This window comes from Camelus dromedarius, chromosome 1, assembly GCF_036321535.1.
Source record: "Camelus dromedarius isolate mCamDro1 chromosome 1, mCamDro1.pat, whole genome shotgun sequence".
NCBI classification, from domain to species: domain Eukaryota; kingdom Metazoa; phylum Chordata; class Mammalia; order Artiodactyla; family Camelidae; genus Camelus; species Camelus dromedarius.
Genome location: NC_087436.1, coordinates 14,536,289 through 14,560,075, shown reverse-complemented (window position 1 = coordinate 14,560,075; position 23,787 = coordinate 14,536,289). Strand labels below are relative to the sequence as shown.

The 23,787-nt window shown below is 38.7% G+C and overlaps 1 protein-coding gene and 1 long non-coding RNA gene across 6 annotated transcripts in view; one reads left to right on the top strand and one right to left on the bottom strand.

The window, feature by feature from the left end:
* FBXW7 (F-box and WD repeat domain containing 7) overlaps positions 1–17,323 on the bottom strand; it is a 198,213-nt gene extending 180,890 nt beyond the window's left edge. For 3 of the 5 annotated variants that reach the window (XM_064489981.1, XM_064490003.1, XM_010992510.3), the window contains exon 1: positions 17,184–17,323. The gene's annotated coding sequence lies outside the window, so the exon portion shown is untranslated. The remainder of the gene's footprint in view (positions 1–17,183) is intronic. The other 2 variants (XM_010992511.3, XM_031464671.2) reach the window with 2 other exon arrangements.
* A 1,263-nt stretch (positions 17,324–18,586) lies between these two features.
* On the top strand, positions 18,587–23,557 carry LOC116156825 (uncharacterized). Its single transcript, XR_004140703.2, has 2 exons — positions 18,587–18,740; positions 19,320–23,557. It is a non-coding gene; the product is annotated as an uncharacterized LOC116156825 (long non-coding RNA).
* The last annotated feature ends 230 nt before the right edge of the window (positions 23,558–23,787 follow it).

Sequence of the window (23,787 nt, the reverse complement as noted above, 5' to 3'; positions counted from 1 at the left end):
ACTACATGAATGCAGTTTACTGTATATATTATATCTCAATAAAGCCGATTGAAAAGAAGTAGGAAATGGAAAAAAGCAATCACCATTTGCCCTGTGGCAGTCACAACGTCGCTGTCATTCCCTGGGCATGTGTGAATTTGGTTATTGGCAGTTTATATAACCATAACTTTTACTGAACTCTGTGTACTTTTGGTACACATGTCATGTTTACATCCCAATTTTAAATATCCTCTAAAAGACTACACTATGGTTCAGTGTTAAAACAAAAAATGATGCTTTCAAAAAAGCACAGAAAGGCAGCAGTGGGGACTAAGTTTGATATACGTGAAACAAATATTTGTGGTTAGAAGAATGACCACAATTTCAATTTTTTTTGACGAGGCAATATCCAAGTACCAATAATGCACTACATCATAGTTTATGCCAGCATTTTTCTTCCTTAGTGATATAAAAAAAATAAGAATTTGTCTTATAATTGATCATGTGGTGGACAAAATTCTAAGACAATCCCCAAGATTTTATAACACCTTGGTGTACACATCTTCTCAGAGTTATTCAACAAAATATTAATCTAAATGCTGTTGTGAAGGGATTTTACCAATGTAATTAAAACCCCTAGAAAGCTGACTTTAAATTAGTGAGATTATTATAGGTAGGTCTGACCAAAAGAGATCAGTTCCTATGAGAAGGCTGTCCTTAAAGTAGCAAACAACCATGCTGTGAACTGCGCATAAAGAAGACAATGGACAAGAACCTAAGAGTGGCCTCCAGAAGCCTCTAGTGGAGTGGTCCGTGACTCCCAGCCAGTGAACCACAAACTGAGCCTGGGAGAGGACAGTGAGCCTCAGCTGAGATCACAGCTCTGGTTGACACCCTGATTTCAGTCTGGTAAGACTTGGAGGACAGGACCCAGCTAAACCATGCCCAGACTCCTGACCAACAGAAACTGTGAGATAAGCTGCTAAAGCAGCAATGGAACACTAATACAGACAACTTCTCAGATTTGAGGAAACATGGTTTATATTATTTCTCTAAAAGGCTGCTAATCTGCTCTATCATCAAAACAATTTCTCATACTTCACATTATTATGAGTGATACGATTCAATTTCACAAGTCAGCAGGATGAGGTAATACTACTTTCAAAACATTACAGGTGAAAAAAACTTTATAACATCTAAGAATTTACTTCCTCCATCAACTGGACACACAAGTTAGTATATTTGCCTTTGTCTTTCTAAACCAATAACATACCAAAAATAAATAACTAAAAATCTCAGTCCTTATCCATTTCAAAAGGAATGAAAGTAAAGTTGAATCTGTGGTGAGAAAAGCTAATTTTGAGATCTAGCAAGGCCATATAATTTGGGGCAATCATCTAGTTTCTAAGAACCTCAGGGAACTCAGCTATTAAAAAAAAAAAAAGGACTAATAGAAATCTGAATCAAGTCTGGAGCCTAAGTAATAGAAGAAAAATATACATACATACAGACATACACACATAAATGGATAATAACATATGCTCTGCCAACCTTGTGGAGTATACAATTAAATGCCACTGAAAATAGCCTGCACTTCTATAGATCTTGTGTGCCAGGCACTGTTCTGTAAATAATATATGAAATAAATATATAGAAAACAACTGTAGTATAGAATAGTGACTAGGATCTCAGGCTACAGAACCAGACTGCCTGGATACAATCCCAGGTCCATTACTAAGAAAAGGTGAGATCTCGAGCATGTTTAACTCCTCTATGCCAAATTTTCAACTATAAAACAGGGGCATTAACAATGCTTACCTCAGAGGGCTACAGTGAGGACTGAATGAGTTAAGACATTCAAAAGACACAGAAGAGTGTCTGGCATATATTAAGCACTCACATGTTGATATCAATATTGTTTCTATAATAGTATCATATTAACATTCACTTCTAAGAAAGTCAACCTGTGTATTTGCAGAGGATACTGCTGGACTGTCCCCCGGGGTGGCTTTTACTTTTATTTAATTGTATGAATTTGCCAGGGTGTGGTTAAAATTTGTTACTGTATTTTTTACCTTAGTGAAATATTTATGGATTCAAGTACTGTATCTGCTTCTCTGTTAGAAAAAAAAAATTGAAACTTATATGGAAACATTAAAAACTGACATTCTAGGGCTTTGCTATGCAAAATACAGTTTTAAGGATCACCAATTCCACATCCCCCAGATGCTTGTTAAAAATGCACAATCCCAGAAGACACAGTGCATTTGGCCAATATAGTTGAGGTTTCTTTTCCATGGGATGGATAATATTTCAAGCTTTTTTTCTTCCTTTTTCTTCCTTTTCTGTGCCTATAAGGCTCCTGGATGCTATTCAGTCTTTTTACAGCAGGTGCAACACTATTTTTCAAGATCTTTTAAGGAGAAAATAGCATTATTTAGACCATAGAAGTCTTTCAGAAATATATTTTTATGCAAATCAGATACTAGGAGGCAATATTCAAATCCAAATAAATGTTGCTTTAAAGCTAATGTTGCTTTATAACCCCAAAATGGTACAAGTCAAGAAGTTAACAAATGCAACATGAAAAACTGATGTCTAAGACTGGGTATTGCTAATTAAGGTTACAAGTTAAGGCCTTAATGCAAGTACTTGAACTTCTGAAATAAACGGTTTGGTATCACCTCATTAGTACAGCACATTGGTTCTCAAAGTTTGGTCCCTCAGTCAACAGTATCACTTGTGAATGTGTAAGAAATACGCTCCTGGGTCTCACCCCAGATCTACTGAATCAAATACTAGGTTTGGGGACCAGCATCTATGGTTCAACAAGCCCTCCAGGTGATCCTGATGCTTGCTAAAGTGTGGGAACTACCAGAATAATGGTTCTGGCATAGTACATTTATACTGAGTTCTTCATCACTAGTTTGAATGTAATTCTGCCTGGTCAAGAATGAAAATATATGAATATTGGAAATAGGACACTAAAATAATGAAACCTAACCTTCATGCCTAGAAATAAGTGCACCTATGACCAATTATAAATAATTACATGATTTACAGCTGATGTAATTCAAGGTACTGCACACTTAATTGATTATCTACTATGTATGTTTGCAGGATTATTTATAAACCTTGTAAAACCTTAGACTTCTTACAAAACTATGTTTTTTATAAGTATGCAAGCTTACAGGGTAGAAATAAAACCTGTTTGCCTGGAGAGAGAAAAAAAGAAAAGAAAGGCAACCTGTGGTAGATAATGTGAAAGAACAGTAAGGAGCCTAAGACTTAGAATCCTAAAGTCTTGACATAATTATTAGACTCCCTGTACCCCAACCCTGAATTCTTATTTACCAGAATTCATTTCATTTAGGCATTTTTAAAATTTACTAGAACATCATTCAGCACAGTGCTCTTAGTGTTTGCATGTAGCTTTAGCACTGAATTATAATTCTGGAAGGAGCAAAGTTCAAATGTATAAAACTAGGGTTACAAATACAGTATTTAAAACACAACCAAGAGGAAAAAGAAAATCTTCTAGGAACATTTTCAAAGACCAATATCCAGGTTTAGCTCTTTTGAAGGTAACAAAATAAAATTTAAAACTATTTAAATCTCTTAAGGAACAAATAAAAATAACAGTGCACAGATGTCTAAACTATGTTCTCACTATATTTATTAAATGTAAAACACCTATAAATAAACTAATTGAGTAAGAAACAGTCCTGTAAAAAGTATGGGAAGGAAGGAGAAAGGAATTTTTTTTCAAATGACAAACACCATCTCAGCAAACAAAAATAGTTTAAAAAATCATATAAGAAAAACACTCTGCAGATACCCACTGACTTAACTTATATCTTAGAGACTAAAAAGTGTTGCTTCCAAAACTTTCTGCTATACCTTCCCAGCATGTCAAATCATACCTTTTCAAATCTAAACAATGTAATTCTGAGGCTCATACCCTAAACAAGAATCTCTTTCAAAAGATTTAACTCTAACTACAAAACACATTTTACACATAGAAAAAAATTATTTATAAAAAATCACCTTGCTCCATGATGTTTTAGATTTTACCTAGATAGATTTCTTTTACTGCTAAAGATGTATCTGGGACACCTGTCCTGATGGTAGTACCAAGGGCAAGACTAAATTTAATAAAAATGCAGGTTAGTGCAAGTTAGTTAAATTACAGGTTTAAATTTCATAATTATTTTGTATAAGGACATAAACCTGGGAACTGCTTCTCCATGAACCTGTTAATCTTCTTCCTTCTAACATCTGTATAGAATGAAATCCTATTATTTTCCCCTACTATTTCAGCACCAGAATTTTCAATACAAAACTCCTCCACGGAAGGGGGAGGGTATAGCACAGTGATAGTGTGTGCTTAACATGCACAAGGTCTTGGATTCAATCCCCAGTACCTCCATTAAGTAACAAACAAACAAACTTAATTACCCTCTCCCAAAAATAAATAAATAAAAACACAAATTTCAAAAAAACCCAAAAACTCCTTCACTGAAACTTAAGAGGCAGCAGCATGGTGATTAAAAGCATAACCAAAGTCAGATGAATCTGGATTTGAATCCCAGTTCTGTGAGTTCAAATTCCTAGCTATGCAATCTTAGAAAATTCTCTGAATCTGTTTCTTCTGCCATAAAACAGGCTTATTAGTACCTCTTTCATAGGAACTGCTGTGAGGAATAATGTATGTAAATATCCTTAGCACAGTACCTGATGTATAGCAAACATTCAGTAAGTGGTAACAATGATAATCAAAACAAATGATTGTCAACTTACTAATTTATCAAACTATCAAATCTGTATTTTTACCCTCTAGATTCACAGCCCTCTCCTAGCTAATTCTTTATAAATAATTGGGGGCAGCTCTGAGGTTAAAAAAAAATCAATCATCAACAAAAGAAAAAGAGACCTAATAGGCAACTTTGCCACCCTCGTCTCCTGCTTCAACAGCCTCAGTCATTATCCATATTTGAGAGTAAATATATACTCACTCTGCTTGGGCCCAAATGCAGAGGAGATCAGAGGCCTTATCAACACTTGTACTTAATGATAGTTCATCCATGACGTAGACTGATACCACACATTCATCTTTCCAACAAGCTCAACATGAGAATGGACACTTAGGTGAACAAGAAATCAACCAAAAGCATCTTTCAGGAAGTACCTGTTGGATCAAGTCTCATTCCTGAGTCAAGAAAAAGAAGGTCAATTTAATGCATCGCATGTGCCAAATGAATAGGCTGTTTTATGCTTTCCAGAAATGAAGAAAAAAGTTCACATGAAATCTCTATCAACTTTGGCGACTGGCTTCTAATTCATTCAATAAATATTTCTTGAACACCCATGGACAGGCACTACACTAAGCACTTGGACACAAAAGTGACAAGATCATAATTCTCCTCTTATAGAACCTATTAGAAAATCTTCCCAATTTTTTCTTTTCTTTCTCTTCCGTTCATTTGTTAACTTACTATAAGCCACTATGTGGCAGCAAATGTTAGGCATTTGGGGGAGGAGATATTTACTGAAAAGATAAATAAGGTAGAAACTTTGTCCTCAAAGAACTGACAGACCAGTAGCAGAGAAAAATACAAATACCTATGTTAAGTGCTATAAAACCCACATAGATACCGTGGGTAGCCAGAAGAAAAAACAACTCACATTAACCAGGACAGGCTTCCTAAAGGAGATGACATTTAACTACAGTCTTAAGAGATAAATGTTTCACAGATGAAAGGAAAAAGAGTACTCCAGGCAGAGGAAACAGCAAGGTACAGACACATACACGTACCTGAAAGTATACACACACACACACACACACACACACACACAAAATGCATCAAATATATACATGTTACATCAAATGGATATATAGTCAGTCTTTAGATACAAGCAAAGATAGTCATCTGAACTAGAACACAGAAAATGACGTAACTGACTACTTTTTCAATTCTCCCAAAGAATTGGAAACTAACACTATACATAAGAGAAAAGCTGGTTCATTCCAATTCCAGCCTTAGAGCCTTGGCACTTACACCTTTCCCCAAAATAAAGGGATAGTGCAAGGAGGTTTGAATGCTAGATTGAACCTGGACTAGGAAAGGCTCTCCCTTAAGCAAAGTATCAATTCAGGTAAGAATATAAAGGACAGTAGCAAAGAAATCAATTTAGAAACTCCTGAAATGGACAGGGTTCAATTTTAAACAGTAGGGAAAAAAAAAAGTTATTACTTAGTGGGTAATAAAACATGAAGGAAGAGAGGGAAATCAGACATGATGCAAGGTTTCTCCCAATTATCATTCCATTAACATTAATACTTGCTTTTTCCCTTAGTGTATATTTGACTTTATGAATATTTACATATTATGGCACTCACATTTCATAAGCCCCCTAACTCTTGATATACTTTCACATAAACAGTTTGCCATTTTAAAAAATTAAGTCAGGTGGGTGGGGTAAATAAAAAATAAAAAATAAAAAAATTTGAAAAAATTAAAAATTAAAGATCAGTAAAATCTATCTAGAAATCCTTCCTAGCTACTGAATAAGTATAAATACTTTTACTTTTTCAGTACTTGCCCTAGCATCTAAAACAAATCATGAAATCTGTTAATTTTCCTTTGTGTCTGTCTTTTAAATTGAATGTTAAAGAAGGCTTATCCATGTCTATGACTTACTTTATCAATAATCAGTATTTATACAGAATCTAACTGGCAAAGTACCTTATACTACAAAGGAAGTAATCAAATGAGAAACAGAGAGCCTAATGGTGGAGCAAGGTTTCTCAACCAGATGACACTTCATAGTGGGGCGCTGTCCTGTGCAAGGTTTACACCCGGCCTCTATCCACTAGATACCAGCAGCACCCTCACACATACCTCTCCCCTGGCTGTGACCATCAAAAACATCTCCGGATGTTTCCAAATGTTCCCTGGAGCCACTGCTGTGTGCCAGGCAATGTTCTGTGCTTCTCATTTATTATCTCATTTAATCTAACAATACAGTATCCATGAGATAGTTATTATTTTCCCCACCTTAACAAATAAAGAAACTGAGGCCAAACGAGTTAAACAACTTGCCAAAAGTCACATAACCAACAAGTGTGGCAGCCTGTACTGAACCCACACAATGGGGCTTCAGTCCCTGCTCTAATCACTGTTCTGTTGTCTCTTATTAATGCCTCAGCCTTTTTCATCTGATACTTGAAAAGTAATATTTTGAATCTTATCTGGAAGTAAAAACTAAAATTATCCACATAAGAGGAAGTTAAATTAAAAGACTCCCAACCTCAATTCAGGATAAATTAACAAGTATTTTTAAACACTGACTGTATGTATGCCCAGTACCAACTTTAGGAATTAGAGTGGTTCAAAGAAAAGAAAACTACATTTATTAAGGATTTGGCTCAGGACTTTTTCCACACATTATCTTTCTGAAATCTCAGAACATCCTTGTGAGGTAGGTATTACCTTTTTTTTCAAGTGAGGAAGCTAAGGCTCAGAATAGAAGGTAATCCCTGACCTAAGAAGGCTTACAATTTAATTGAAGAGACAAGAAAAATATATATTTTTTAAAGACAGAGAATAAGTAAGTTAAATATTTCAGTTAACAACACACAGAGGGTGAGAAATACAACACAGCAGAAAGAAAGAATACAGTTAGATTAGAGAGGGAATACTTCTTAAAAGAAGTTGCTACTATTGCCTCTTAGGAAAGGAAACAAATGAGCAAAAGTGATAAGCTGGGGAGGAGCAACACATCTGAAAACAACATGAAACAGAAGCATGGGGACTGAAAGGAAAGTTTTGTGACAGCCAACGTAAGCAGTAAGTCCAGGAAATAATGAGGAGTAATACGTGCCTTAAAATTAAGATGGAGCAGTGGCTGGAGACCATGAGACTAGCTCTGTGTTTTTAAGGCACTCCTGCCACAAACACTGTCAAGCATAACTACAGGAACGAACACAAAAGATCTAAAGGTGAAAGCTTACTAGGCTGGTTAATGGAGGCTTAGACATATGGAGTCAAATACCAAATTTCATAAGATGAGCAGTGGGTCATCTACTTGGCTTTAGGTATTTTGTCTCCCCCAGCCAGAATGAATGTAAGTTTTAAGAGGGCAGGGATTTTTATGTTCTGTTCACTTAGATCAATGCCTGGCACAGTAGGTGTTCAGTTGTTGCTGAGTAAAGGCAGTTTTCAAAACAGTTAACACATTCAGAAACAAAGGTACAAATGTGTTCAGCATTTAAAAAATAAAAAAACCAGCAACCACACAGAAATAACAATAGTATTGTACTATTTATTATTATTGCAACAACTAACATTTATTGAGCACTAACTCTGAGCCAGACACTGTGATCCATTATCTCAATCCTCTTAACTACCCTATAAGAGAGGTAGGTACTATTATTATCATCCCAGTTTTACAGGTTCACACACAGAATAAATAACTTGCCCAAGGTCACAAAGCAGCACAGCTGGAAACTGGGTCTATCAACTCCAAGCCTTGCCTCTCAACTACTATGTCATATACACAGAACTACAAGTATCCTTCTTAGGCAAAGTTAGGGAAAAGTGGCCAACGAGGAAAGAAGACAACAAAACGAAATCAAAAGGAAACTCCAATGTAGTCAAAAACCATTGATCTGACCCCTCTCCTAGCAGGTACTGTGGAAATCTTCCCAGCCCGGGATACACTGACTATCCCATAGCGAGTACAACTTCAATAGTTTAAAGAATCCAGATGTTGAAAACTAGGAACTAGAGTCAATCATCTAATCAACATTTCAAAGGGTGGTAGACAACAACTGGTAACACCCCAGGTGCACAACCCAAAGAAATAACAGGGTGTGACCTCTGACTAAGGCTGACCTCAAAACTTCCTGAGCCCTTCTCCCCGTATCTGCCTCTTCCCTCTCTCCAGTGCCCTGTGTGTCTCTCCCCACCTCTGTACAACCCTTCTCTCCTCTCCTACTAAATGCTCTTTCAAAAATTCTGACATTTTGTGTTTCCTGCTCTAAATTCTTCATCTAGTAAGTTAGAATTTTAATATTTCTCTAACAAAAAAAGTCTACCTCTGTAATAGGTACAAAAAAGTTCCCCATTCATTACAGCAGCATCCCAAAGGTGACATTATCAAATTCACACAGCAGTCAATAAAGAGACCACCAATCATGCAAAAGAAAACGATGTCCCACATATTTATCTATATAGCCTTCCGGTATTACATACATAATAAAAAAAGCTGGAAGAAATTTAAACTGACTAGAGAACCTATGCTCTTCTCCCATCAGGCTAGTAACCCATTCATGACTGTAAAGTTCTTTTTGAAAATTTCTAAAATGAAAAGAAGCATAACCCCTGAAGCATGACTCCAATCGCTACCAACAAAGAAAAATATTTAAAATACTGAATTTGCTTAAAAACTAGGATATTCATTAAATTAACTACTTAGAGATCCACTAATAAGCTAATCTAATTTCCACATTTACATCAAAATCTAAAGCAAACGTGTCTTAAAAGAAATTAGAGAATGAGGACAAGAGTTGGCAAGATAAACAGTACTAAGAAACAATCTCAATCTTTTCTTTCTGCCTTTGGATTTCTTTCATACACTTATCTTAAATATACAATTCTGTTAAATAAACAGACTATGAAGGCAAAGCCAAATTGTTCTCAAAATAGAAATATTTTCCAAATACAAAAAACAATCAAGAAGCATTTATTTCTTGAATTGGCCAACAGAACACTGATGATGCCAAGCCTGAAGGAAAGGTTATTTCTGAAAATTGATCCTGTATTTAATAAATATTAAGCATGAAAAGGGAACATCCACCACCCTCCCCTTCTCCCTCCCATCATTTTAGGAAAACGAGAAAACCAAAATTCAGTTAAAACAATATCACCTCAATAAAATTCCTTCAATCTTAATTTGAGATGTAATGACATGAATTAAATTTACTAAACTTCTTCATGATTTTTTTAAAGCTTTTTATTCCCAAGCATTAAAGCAATTGACATTAAAAGACTTGATAACCCAACTACATCCTGATATTTCTATATGGACAATTTAAACAACAGTCACTTTCAGAGATAATCAATGAATTAGTCAAAAAGAGTCCTTTCAGATGAGGTCTTTGGAGATGAATTCAAATTTCAGCTCTGTTTAAACGAACAGAGCTGTAAATAATGGCAGTTCTGCCATTTCTCTACTTTTTAAGATTTTTTTAAATAAAATGTTAATGAATCATACACTGGTTCAGATGCTTTTGAAAACATTGCAGAATTATTTCAATTTTATTTGTCAAACTCAAGGGCTGAATTTAAGTGTTGGGCAATATGAAGCCTGACTTTAGCCTTCTGTCTATGTCACACTTTAGAAGATCTTTAACTCAAGTTAACAGTGATGGGTCACATTACCATATGCCAGGCACTGGACAAGCTTTGCATAGACTTTATATTATCTCATTTAATCCTAACAACAGCCCTGTTAAGGACATAGTTTTCCACAGACAGCTGATGAGGCTGATAGTAAAAGGAAAAGTAGCTTGTCCCAGGCCACACAGCTAAAAAGGTACTCTGCCTAACTAATGGATCTTTTGCCTCCATAGAATTGAATGTATTTTATAAGGGAAATGAGAAATGAACTAGCAACATGTTGCTGGCTCCAGGTATGCATAACACTTTCAACAATGAGATAGTTACAAATTACCCACTATTATTAGTAAGGCAAGTCCTTCTCAGACCTAGAGGATGTCATGCAAAGGTCTATTATTAGACCCTTTAACTGATCTGAAAAGCATGCCATCCTAAAAGTCTCATAAGATATATACATTCTTCCAAAAACAAACCAGCAATTTGTCTTGACATTTCACATTTGGCCCAACATACTGATGGGTTCGGTGTCTTATCCTAAGGTGATTCGCTCAGAGGAAAGGCTAAGTGACACGAAAATATTTTACACCATATCTTTTAATATTTCCTAAATTTCACAGCAGTCATGCAGAAAGGAACATCCAGCAAGATACATGTACCCACAGACACAAGCACAGCACATGCTGCCTCCTGCCTAAAGTCACCCAGATCTCCAGTAGCAAACCTTCAGCTGGGAACAAAAAAAAAAAAAAAAGAAAAAAAGGGCAGAGGCAACACCACAAAGCAACAGAAACTTCACAGTATCTGACTGATCTACCAGCTATCCCTCAGGTGATGGGGAAAAAGCAAAAGATAAGATACTCAAGCAATAAGGTCTCTTGCGCATTTTTATTATTTCTCAAATACCTGCACTGCAGAGTAATACGACACAAACATAGGCTCTTGTATTTTCTTGTATTAGCTTACAGTTTTAGAGAAATCAATTGTTACTCAAAACTTTTTAAGGGAACATTTTAGAAAAACCGTCATACATTGGTTTGTCACTCAACATCCAGATCAAGTACAGATGTTCCCTCAAATATTTCACAATTCTGAAGGTAGAATAGGAGGAAATTTTAAATATACTTGTGTGTAAAAGTATAATTATTAGAAAATATATATCCCATAGTGTTCAGGAAAGGTCACATTGATTTAGAAAATACACTTTAAACACACTGTGAAAGGGATCATGAGAAAGTACCAATGAGGTATCATGAGAAAGCGAAAATCTACAACTACATTAAGGCATAAGACAGACTGGTTTTATACTTAGTGGGAAAAAGTCTCAAAGTAGAAAGGTTTAACAGCAAGAGTTCATTATTTGGAAACAACTTTACTCATTTGTTTGTAATGACAATTCAGTTACACTAAAAAGAAAAAAAAGTAATACACCACTCTTTTCCCTGATCCACTGAAAGTGTCACCAATATAGAATAATTTTATTTGGAATATTTGCAGATATGAGAGGAATACCTTGCGTCTTTTAAATTGCCACCCATCCTTAAGCCTGAGAATGACAAATTACCTGAAAAGGCAAAAAATAAAAGATTTTTTAAAAGAGCATGGAAAAGAATCCTCTCCTAATGAATAAAAAAGTAACTTTACAGTGACCTTCTTTCTCAAAGGTATACTAAAATTGTCAGATACCTTTTTTAAAGGAAGAGGAATTGAAGTATCAATTATATGTATAGAAATACTATGTAAAGTAAAAGCAGGTTTGAAACTAAAAAGTGTCACTATTGGAAAAGTAACCCTTTCCCCTGACAGAAATAGGGGAACCCTGAGGTAAATAAGATTTATGAAACCAGGTTAAAATGCACCATCATCCAACGTAGCTATCTGTTGACACATGAAACAAATGTTTCGGTATTAGCTATGATGTAAAATTGCACATAAAACTGAATTATCCTTTCTAAACCACACATTTGAGGCAGATTCACTTAAGAAATACATTAACCCATGTTACATTTACCTCTAAGAACACAGCAAAGCTTTTTAATGTACACATTTAAATAACTTAAGTGATCTGTTCAGAAATAATACTTGAAATTAACAAAACCAAAATGGTGGAGCAATAATTCCACACACTGAGTTAGTCACTACAAAAGATCAAGACTTGAAGAAACCGAAGTATAAACCCTTAGTGTTCTTACAGTTTGACAAATATTTTTACCTGATTGAAACAAACCATAAATACTTCTAATTTACATCTAAAGCAAATGCTTTACAACTTATTTGCAGAACTTTTCAAAATTATACCCAGAAGTTTCTTCAAAGATACTCAAAGATACTTTTGGCCGTGATGCACAGCTATTATACCACTATACAGTATCTTACATGGTATGGTATCTTTGAATAAGAAATGCAAGCAGTCCCTGCTTTTTGGCCGCATCCCTTCATAGATGGCATTGCCCCTGCTCTTCAGTCCATAGTTTTCATCACTATGGAGGCAAAAGTAACTTGTTTAACAGTAGACTCTATGCTTTACGCAAAATCATTTTAAGACATCTCAGGAACACATCCCAAGGAACACATCTCGTTTAGAAAACAGAGACCACCTAAAATAGGCAGTCTCAGCTTTGTAGTAGTGAAGCTCAGACTGCAAGTAGCTGGACTTGGCAGTTGTCTACACAGGGGTCCATAAACTACAAGCCAAACCCAACCTGCCTCCAGTTTTTATGTATAAGGTTTTATTAGAACACAGTCATTCATTCATTTACATATTGTCTGTGGCTGCATTCGCACTACTAGAGCAGAACTGAATCACTGTGACAGAGACCATATGGTCTACAAAATCTAAAATATTTACTAACTGGCCCTTCACCAAAAAGAAGTTTGCCAACCCCTCCTCTACACAATGAGATGTCAGAGGCAACACAAGACTTCTCCAAGAACCATCTCTAACGTAAGTGAATTGGGCCGCTGCTAGCCTAGGTGTGGGCTATGGGGTCATCTGGTGTCAACACACACAAACACAAATGCACACCCTTAAAGCTCTTTAATCATCCCACATCAATCCCAAAGTTGTCAAGGAAAAGTGCATGAGGTTACCACTCCCAACTACCAGAGTCCCACCTTCCCCACTGTCTTTACTAGTAAATTACATTAATCCAAAAAGGCTGCCCTTCAAGGTTCACTGGAACATGACTTCACCTGCATGAAAAATGTTGTGGAAAATAGAGGGTGAGGAGAGAAGGCACCCATATGGCATCTGTTCCAGAACCACCTTAGATCTAGCTCCCTGTCTAAATAGCTCTTCCCCCAGAAGGTCCTGCCATTTGAATTATCACTCCTAAGAAGAGGTCAAAGAAGCTACTAGGGAGATAATGAATTCGAACACAAAACAGTGTGGATATATAGATTCCTTACCTCACAATCCTTAATTCTTGTTTGAATCAACACTAAATTCTAGGCTTCACCACAGAAATTTAAAAATTGTTTTAAATTTTTTAAAATCAGTCTTCCAGTGTCTCATGCTTCCAAGATGTCAGGATTTTTTCTCATGCCAAGTTGGTTTTTGTTTGTTTGTTTTTTAATAAAAAGATTTTTTAAAAGGTATTTTCAGCACTGCTGTGCCAACACAGGGATATCCCCTCCATTGTATGGGACACAAAGACACACACCAACTGCGGAGCAGGGGAAGCAGCCTTCTTTGCCAGCTATTTTTAGCCCTACTTCGTCATGTTAAAGACCAAACTTAGTATGATAATGAAGGGCAAAGTTTAAAAACATGAATTTGGTGAAACAGATCTGTCCTTTTATCTATAAGCTCCTTAACAGTGAAATCCTATATATTCTTCTGAACTTAACCTCAAGGGACCTATATACCCTACAAAAAGCTTGTTGGTAGTTTCAAAAATAATCATATGCCCTAAGACTGGCTGTTCCTCCCTTTTCAACTTCAACTCTTACTCACTTTTAAAACATCTATTTTAGGGAGAGTCCATCCATTCTCTGTTCTTACAAGATTTTTGCTAACTTTAATAGATTCCCCTCCCCCCAAGTAAAAATACCCATTTTTCAGCTGTTTACTCTCCATCAGTACTCTCAAGAAACCTTAATACTTTGTAGCTCACGGTGAAAAAGAATGCAACAATGAATATATGTATGTTCATGTATGGCTGAAAAATTGCGCCCTACACTGGAAATTGACACAACATTGTAAACTGACTATAACTCAATAAAATAAAATTTAAAAAAAAAAGAAACCTTAATACTTTGATAATGACTCCCAACTCTACATTTTCAGGGTATTATTCATTATTTTACCATCTTGAGATTACACTGGTATCCAACGTTAATCCTAAAATTTAATGTCCAAAACAAAGTCCACTGCCTCATTTCTGAATTAGTTTTTATAAGAAGCCACTAGCACCATACTAATATATTGGAAGCACCTTCTTTTTCACCCTTCCATCTGTATCACTCTTCAATGACCATGGTATAAAAATGTAAGTTCACTAGAAAAACAAAATCCTAATCCAGGTATTATGTCTCTTGGCTTAAAATACAATTTCTCCTCAGTGGTCTAAAACTACCCTCTCAGGAACATTGTTCTCAACTGATTCTTTGAGCTGAAACATGTACCCACACAAACACAAACTGACCCTAAGCCTACTCAACTTCCTTTTGAATTCCCACCAAGCTAACTTCCTAATTACATCTGCTCCTCACATCCTCCAGTTCCAAAAGTCTTAAACACTTTATCTCTACCTGCTATTTTCTTCCTAAAAGACACCTTCCGCTGGCTCAAACACTCCAATATGTTCTATATAGTCGAATATCAACATTTCCCCAATGAAAAATGTACAAACACATTCACATCTATAAGGTACCAAACAATATCTCCAATATAGTGGTCATAGAAAACCGGTCCATTCCCCTTTTCCCACAGTTTTGTGCAGTTTGGGTATCATTGCCTCTGCCACTCGTAAGGAAAAGTACCTCAAAGGTAGGGACCCCCAAATACTTTGTTATTTCTTTGCTACCCAAATATACAATAAAACATTGTCATGATTTTTGACCAATCTATAGCCAAAGCAATAAAAGTCTTAAAGTTACTAAGCAACTCCGATGGAATATAATTTACACTTAAACTCGCTGGTAGTCTGTCCACCCTTCCTCCCCCAAAAAACAGCCTATGCAAGACTAGATTTGTCTTTCTATCTTTGTGAAGCATGGGATACGTGACTTCCTCAAGATTACAAAATATCAGATCCATCCAGCAGCATTTGTCTTTGATTCCACATCCAACATTACATCCACTACTCAAAAGTTTAATGTCAGTACCTACGTAAAATAGACAGAATTTAAGATTCCTAACAAAAGCATAACAAGAACAAAGCATATAAAGAAAAAACAAAACAGCTGGAGAAGTTCCACAGGAGGGCAAAGTGATCAAAGGGATGGAAGAAATTATTCTCAAACAGACAAAAAAGTCAGGAAAGATGATGGTAAAGAGGAACAATGAAAATCTACAAAACCAAGAAAAGACGAACTCCAGCCTGTTCTAGCATTTCTCAAAACACAAGCTCAGGATGTTTCCTGGAACTTTAAAGAGACAGGTTTGGGACAAATAAATGAATTGTTAATAAACAAATGGGCTAATAAACTTGTAGAATTCATTACTTCAAAAGAAAACAGTACAGGATAAAAAGTGTTCGAGAAAGTTTTAAATGAGTTTAATCAAGATCCTGAATGGAAAAGTTAGCATAGATAACCCCAGGCTTACATTCATTCCACAGAGCCTCCCTCAGCATTGGGTTCAGAATGTAAGCCCACACAGTTGTCTCCAGGGACCGCAATTCTCAGTATAGTGCTGTCTGTGTTGTTATATAAAATTCCACCCTATGCTTAACCCTTAAGGTCTGTATAAATATATGAAATGTTAATTATTTTCCTGCACCTTAATTTAGCACTCTGAGAGGATACCTAAAACACAAATCAAAGATTCTATAGACTTCTCCTTAAAAATAACAGAAGGGGAAAAAGTCATCCTTATTTGATAGAAAAGACAATCCAAATAAGCAAAGTCACAAGTTATTCCACCAATAAAAAAGTGCTATCGATTAGGACATATGCTATTAAAAAAAAAAAAGCATTTGGGTAAGGAAAAATGTAATACCATTTTAATAAACTGGTTAAAGTACTGAATGCTCTCCCCCAAATCAGGTGTGATTCCTAAGAATTCCGAATTTCCTGAGTAATTGATACTTGTTACCGTGTCCTTCTGATACACAGGAACTGCACCCAGGAAATGAGAAGGTAAAAAAAAAAAAAAAAACCCAAAAAACACTCCTGTACTAAAATGAAAACTCTCAAGGAAGACTGCAGGAAAACAAAGGAATTTTAATTTCAGAGGCTCCCATTTGGGAACCCAAATAGGAGTTGCCCAGAAACAAAAACTACAGCGCTGTTTCCCACCCGGTGTACCAGGAAAAGCTACATACACTGAGATGTCCTCTGTGCGCACATATGCTCTGGTTTCCTCAATTTCCTTTTGCCAATTACTGGCCAGAAATGTACAACTCTGGGGAAAGACAGAACTCCTCGAAAAGAAACCTGCAGGCTTGCATATCACACGCAGAGAGGTAAAAGGTTACAAAACACAGGACTGCCTGATGCCTTCTCCCCGCAGTGAGGACTCAGGTACCCCGCACATCTATACACTCCCAGCACTCCGGAGAAACATCGGCAAAACTGTGGAGAACGCACCAGCATCCTCCCCCTCTCTACCCCTCAATTCCCTTTCCCGGGGCCACTCACACTTCAGAGAAGAGCTGGAGCGCTGAAAGTGGGTTGGTTCCCTTCCTCCTCGGGACGGAGGCGGTAGCTGCGGCAGGCTCCGGAGCGTTACTGAGGAAGAAGCGGGTCTGGTATCGCTAAGCCGGGCGGCCACCCGGGTCTCTTCCGCGCCGCCGGAGCACAGGAGGCGGCGGTCCCGCTTACCTCCTCTTTTCCTCTTCCTGGGTCTCTTCAGGCTGAGTGTTCGGCCCGTCCCGGGCCACTTGTCCCCGGACAGTCACGTTTGGGAGGCTCCGGATTTTGTTTTTATAAAGTTTCCTCTGGGCGGAGGCTGCGGCCGGCCCCCCGGGTCCCCCCCGGCCCCGCCGCCCTCGGGGCTGGGGCGGGGGAGGGGGCTCTAAGAACTCCTCCCGGAGTCCTGCCGAGGAGCCGGGGGGCCGGCGACCGCCCAAGGGAGAAGACCCCCCCGAGGGGGTAGAGGGGAGGGGGGAGGGAAGGAAAAGACGGCGGCGCCGGTCCTGCTGTCCCCGCCGCCCCGGCCGCCGCTTCACATCGGGGTCCCCGCCCCCCCGACTGGGGGGTGGTGGCCGAGCCTGGGGTCTCGGCTCATACACTCCGGGGCGAGATGCTACGGCCCCGGGCGGGTGGCCGAGGCGGCGGCAAGGTGGGGGACCCGGCCGGCTCCGCTCGGCGCCGCCCCCGCTCCCGGCTCCCGCATGTGTCGCTGCGGCTGGGACCCCCTCCCTCCACCTTGGGGGTCCCTCGCCCCTCGCCCCGGGACGAGACAGAAGCTCCGGCCCCTCCTCAGCGTCCTCTCACCGCGGAGCCGCTGACTAGTCCCGGCCCGAGGTAGCCGCCTCCCTGCCCCCAAGCCGCCGGCTCCGGCTCGGGCTCGGGCTCCGGCGTGTGCAGCCGCCGCTGCCGGCCGGGAAGGTGAGGGGGGGAGAAAAGGGGTGGCCGCGGCTCCCGGTGGCCTGGGTTAGGGCGGAGGTCTCGGCGGCGTCCAGTGCACGGGGGCTGGGTCTCTCGGATGCTCCCTCGCTCTCACGCTCTCGGCGGCGGAGATAGCAGCGCCCGGAGCTCAGCTCGCTGACTCGCTCGCTCAGTGCGGGGCTCTCGCCTCACTCCAGAGAGAGGGGCGGGAGGAAAGCGGCGCGGACCGATGACGTAAGTCACCTAGCAACCGCTCTCTTCCCCCCTCCCTTTTCTTTCCGCTCGGAGGCTTCCTCCGCTGGCCTTTTTTCCTCTTTCCAACCACCCCGCCCTGGGCGCCTCTGGCGCGCACTGATGACGCTCGGAGGGAAGAGGAAGTTGGGCTCGGCGAGCGGGTGGGTGCGCCTCGGGCCGCGGGACTCGCCGCGGCTGCTGCCGACGCCTCTACGGCCGCGTCAGAACTGAAGAGAGGAAGGGGAGGAGCCGAGTGGAGCCTAAGCTGCCGCCTCATCTTACCCCTGACCCGAGGGCGGCGGAGAGAGCTTGCTCCGTAGCGGTTTCCTTCAGAGCAGGTGGTGACTGCTCCTTGGCGAGCAAGGAGGAGGCCCAGGCCGGGCAGCCCGCTCGGGCGCGCACCACCCGAAGGTAAGGCATTTGGCCCCAAACAGGCCTTTCAAAAGCCCGACTGAGCGAGAAGTTATCTTTCAGCTTGATCCCCGGCACCTGCTCCGGGGAGCGAGAGCCCCACCCTTTCCCTGGTGTGAGGCGAGACCCAGCGGCCAATAACTTGTGGTCGGACGGAGCAAATGTTTGATGAATGAATGAATGCCTCCTTCACTCCCGGAGCTCAGAGGAGTTTGATGGAAGTGCAAGCGCTTTGTAAACTGCGTAGCATTGTACAGATGAGAGTTGTAATACATCCCTCTTCCCCCTGTTCTCCACTCCAAAGAAAACAGGGGATGAAGCTTCCGTGAGAAGTCACAACCTGAGTCTTTAGTGAAAGAGGCAGATTGCTGGGACGAGGGAAGGGAGTCATCCTCCCGGAGAGTGGAAGGATTTTTGACTTTTGCAGGAAGAGAATTTAGTAGTGCCTCCCTTTGAGAAGGCATTCTTGCTTGTGGTTTGGAGCTTTGGAGAACTGATAGATTGTTAATCAGTGTCCATTACCGTCAAGAAAAAAATTTTGGCCTATGTTTCAGATAAATGTTATTACTCTTTACGCAGCTTTTCCTACAGATGTTATCCTGGAAAGTAAATTCAAGTAAAAACTCATGAAGTTGAAAGCGTGGTTTTCTAGGAAAAGAAATTTTAAGATAAAAGGACCAGATTCCTCAGAAATCTGTCTAGAACCTGTCCTGGTAAATAATGTGAGACTGAGATCAAAGCAGCAGTGATGAAAGGAAGCAGATTCCACAATTCTGTCTCTGGACCCCGGCACGCCATACGTCCTCTGGAAGCGGCAGTAGCGGATATTGCAAGTCTTTCCAACTCGGAATAAGCAGCAAGTTTTTGCAGACAGATCTGGGGAGTTCAAGGTTTCTGCCACTACTGCCACCACATATGCAAATAGTAGACCAAGGAAACCTCTAACTGGATAATTCCAAGGGCTCATTTTTACTGAAATGCTGCAGAAAAAGTGATGGGAGGGGGGAGACGGATGTTGCAGAAGCAAGAAGAGACTCAGAAAGTATAACCTGCCCAGCTGCCCTTCATCCAGAGTTCTAAGAGCCAAGTTAGCTGTCCTACTTAAGCTACCCTTAATTTGATTTGACTTTTCACGACCAATCCCTACCATGTCCTTCCAAATAAGACTCACAGGGAATCAGACCAGCAAGCAATGGCCTCACATGGCTACAAAATAAATCGTTTTTGATTTTGCCCCTCTTCCTAATTTTTTTATGGAAATTGAAGGAGTAAAATACACAGATTTAGAGGATTCTGTAAAGCTGAGCACCTCAGCTTTTAAGTTCTGTGGGCTTTGGTGGAAAAGATTGCAAACATCAGAGCTCTGCAGCCCAGCAGAGGATGCCTCCAGAAAAGTGTGACCACTTGGGGCTCTTCTGCATACTGGTCTGTTTCATTGTCAGTGGCTCCACCCTAGAACCTGGGTGCTGAGAGCCCCTCAGCCACCTACTTAACAAAGCTACAGCTGTGCTAGTTTACTAGGCAAGATCCACCCACTTCACCACCCAGTATGATAACTGGAGGAAACAGCTGGAACTGATGACTGCAGAGAAGGAAGTTCATACATTTCCAACTTGGTCAGCATCTCTTTAGTTCTTTTACTTATTAATCCAGAGAAGAAAACAGCTAGTTCATTCAAAATTCAAAAAAATCTGAGGTTTTAGGTAACAGTTCTCTCCCTGGATCATCATTTTATGATAAAGATCCACATACCTACATTAGAACATAACAAAAGGATGTTTGTGTAGGATTTTCTCCTACACCAAAAAATGAGCTCTTACGAGAAACTATTTAATCCGTTTTTTTATCCCACATCAGTTTTTACTGTCAAAGATTTCATAAGCTGAATTTTCTAGCAAAATTTCTTTCCAGATATTCCATCTACAATATTCAACTACTTTTTATTTTTAATTGTGCATTTTTATTGTGAAATAAACCTCAAAATGCATAAGGCAGTTATTCCATATAATGAATAATTATAAAAGAAACCTCCGTGTGACCAACCAGATCAAGAAATGGAACACTGCCAGCACCCCAGAAGTCCCCCGGTGACCTTCCTGAACACAATTCTTTCCCTCCCTTTTAGAGGTAACCATTATTCTAACTTTTGTGATAACCATTTCCTTGTTTTTTTCTCTATTGTTTTATCACAAGCATGCATCCCTAAATCATATATTGTTTGGTTTTGCCCTTTCTTTTGGAACAACATAATATGTAACCTGTTGTGCTTACTACTTTTGCTCAACATCATTTTTAATCCATATGTTGTTTGGGTTGTTCATATAACTGTAATTTGTTCATTTTAATTGCTGCATATTACAGTGTTTCATTGTAGCAATATGCCATAATTTATTTAGCCATTCTATTGTTGATGGATATCTGGGTTGTTTCCAGTCTGGGACTCTTACGAACGCTGTTTTAAATATTCTTTATATATGTATTCCATCACATCTATATGAGTTTCTGTATGGTATATACCTGGGAGTGGTTATGTGTACTATAAATTTGAATGAATCATGCCAAGCTGCTTTCTGAAGTGTTATACTCACACCAGCTGTGTATGAGCCTCATTGCTTCACACCCTCAGCCACATTGGTATAGTCAGTCCTTTCAGCTTTGCCAATCTGGTGGGTGTGTAGTAGTAAATCACTGTGGTTTTAACTTGCATTTCCTTGATTACTGATGCTGTTGAGGACCTTCTCATATGTCAGCTAGCCATTTGGGCTGCTTCTTTTGTGAAGTGGGTTATCGTTTTCATGCCTAACCTCTAAGATGCCCGATTCTCCAATATCCTTTTATAGTCCACATTTGAATAATATATTTCAGGTAAGGTAATGCTACCAGATGAGTTATATTTAAGACACGGTCTTTCCAAAATAAGAACAATTATCCTGCCTAATTATCTCTTTATCAATTTGATAATAAGCTTCTTAAAAGTAGAACTATGAGACTATATTTTTTACATTCCAAAATAATGCTATGCTTTCAATTATTAAATTGTTGCTGGAATCCCTCATGGTGGTTTGGGGTTTGTGACTTGGTTTCCCTCAAAAATGTAAAGTCGATATTTCTTCTCTTGGAATCTGTGTAACTGAACTCTGTTATTGCTTTGTATTTTATAGGCAACTATGTAACAAACTATTTCACCAGCACAAATTTTTTTTTCATTTCCAAGTTTCATTCATTTTGTAAATATCATGGTGGCTTTTTCTTTCCCCCTAAAGTTCCTGCTAAAATACATGGTTGGTTGGTTTTTTAATTTCACTCATTAATATTAAATATATACCATTCCTGTCACTACCTGGCACATTTTCTCAACATATTCTATTTGATTGTTTTTATCATTTTATCATTCTTATCTCTCAGTTCTTTGTTTAAAGTCAGTGATATTTTAAGACTGGAGGAAGATGAGACCCAGAGAAATTAAATGACTTACCCAGAGTCAGAAGAGCAAGTAAAAAGGAAACTTGGAGTGGGCCCCAAGTCTTCAAATAGAGTACACTTAGCATTATATCACACTGACCTCAGTCTCTGGAGCAGTAAGGTAAATTCATTCCCCTGGGCTATTGAATATTGTTCACTTCAACATGGCAAACCTCTTATTCCACCACTGGATATGGTTACTTTATTTTAAGCCTAACAGCTTTAGGAGCAGATTAGGACTGATATAAATAAAAATAAAAGAATAAAATTTTTGAAGACTAATATAAATAATAGTGCTTAAAAGAGGTTACATGGAACCTGGCTTTTAAAAAAGAAGGTTCCCCCCGCCCCCTTTCATCCCTTATAGCTAGTCTGTCACTAGGCCCCATGGCCTCTTCAGACAATTATCATACTTCTTCAATATCTGAAAAAAAGAGTTACACAAAAGAAAGCAGTGATTGGTAGTGTCAAATGATGCAGAAAAGGCCTTTGGATTTGATCAGCTCCCTAATAATTCCATAATGCTGTTAAAAATGCTAGAGAATATCAGAACTTAATGACATTTTCATATACAGGAACAAATCAGTCTAGAAACTTAGCAACCGTGTCATGAGATTGTCCCTTTGTGGCCTTTATCATCATCTAGGTTTGCAAAAGGAGTGATTCTAAAACTGAATGACAGATGACTACTACTTTTAATAGAAAATAAATTAGTAAGGTAACTTTGAATTTCTTGTAATATTTGATAATTTAACTGTATAAAGTTTCAGAAGAAGCCTTGATTTGGTTTTATCATTAATAGTCACTAAATATTTTTATCTAATAAAATCTAGCAGTTATTTTTAAAATAAAATACTGAGTGAAAACCACCTTAAAGAAAAGAACTTCATAAAAACATTAAGGTAGGTTTAGATATAACTTAGCTTTGAAAAGCAAAGTTTTCTAAATGTTTTGGCTTGAAATTCAAAGTTGAGTTATTGAATTAACAGTCAGTAGTTGCCAGAGGTACTAGATACATAAACATTATTTGTATTTTTTTGTCTTCCAAAAAGCAGTGATACGTAGAAAACATAAGGATTTTCACAGTTACTTCACCATTCAGTGAAAAGAAATTTACTTATCACCCACTATTTCTTAGCACTGAACTAAGTGCTGGACATATAATGGTGAAAAGAATGATGTCCCTGGCTTCATGGAGTTTACAGTCTAGTCCAGTATGTCCCAGGCTTAATACTTGACCCCAGCTACTACCATCTACTATTCGATCTATATTCTGCATAATCATCTGGTGAATAAATGGGTGGCTGCTTTGTTCTGTTGATAAGCAAATAAATGATCACATGCTGGAAACCATCGATCCGATTGTCATTTTTCAGATTTTCATTATGACAATTTTTAAAAATACAGAAAAATTGAAAGAATAATTTGTGTTCATACACTTTTCATCTAGATTTGGTCATTGTTAACATTTTGCTGTTTGCTTTATGTATTTTTCTGAACCATTTGAAACTAAGTTGCAGGCATCATGATGCTTCATCTTTTTTCTTAGGTGATACTTTAGCAGGGATCACTTAAGAAGAAGGAT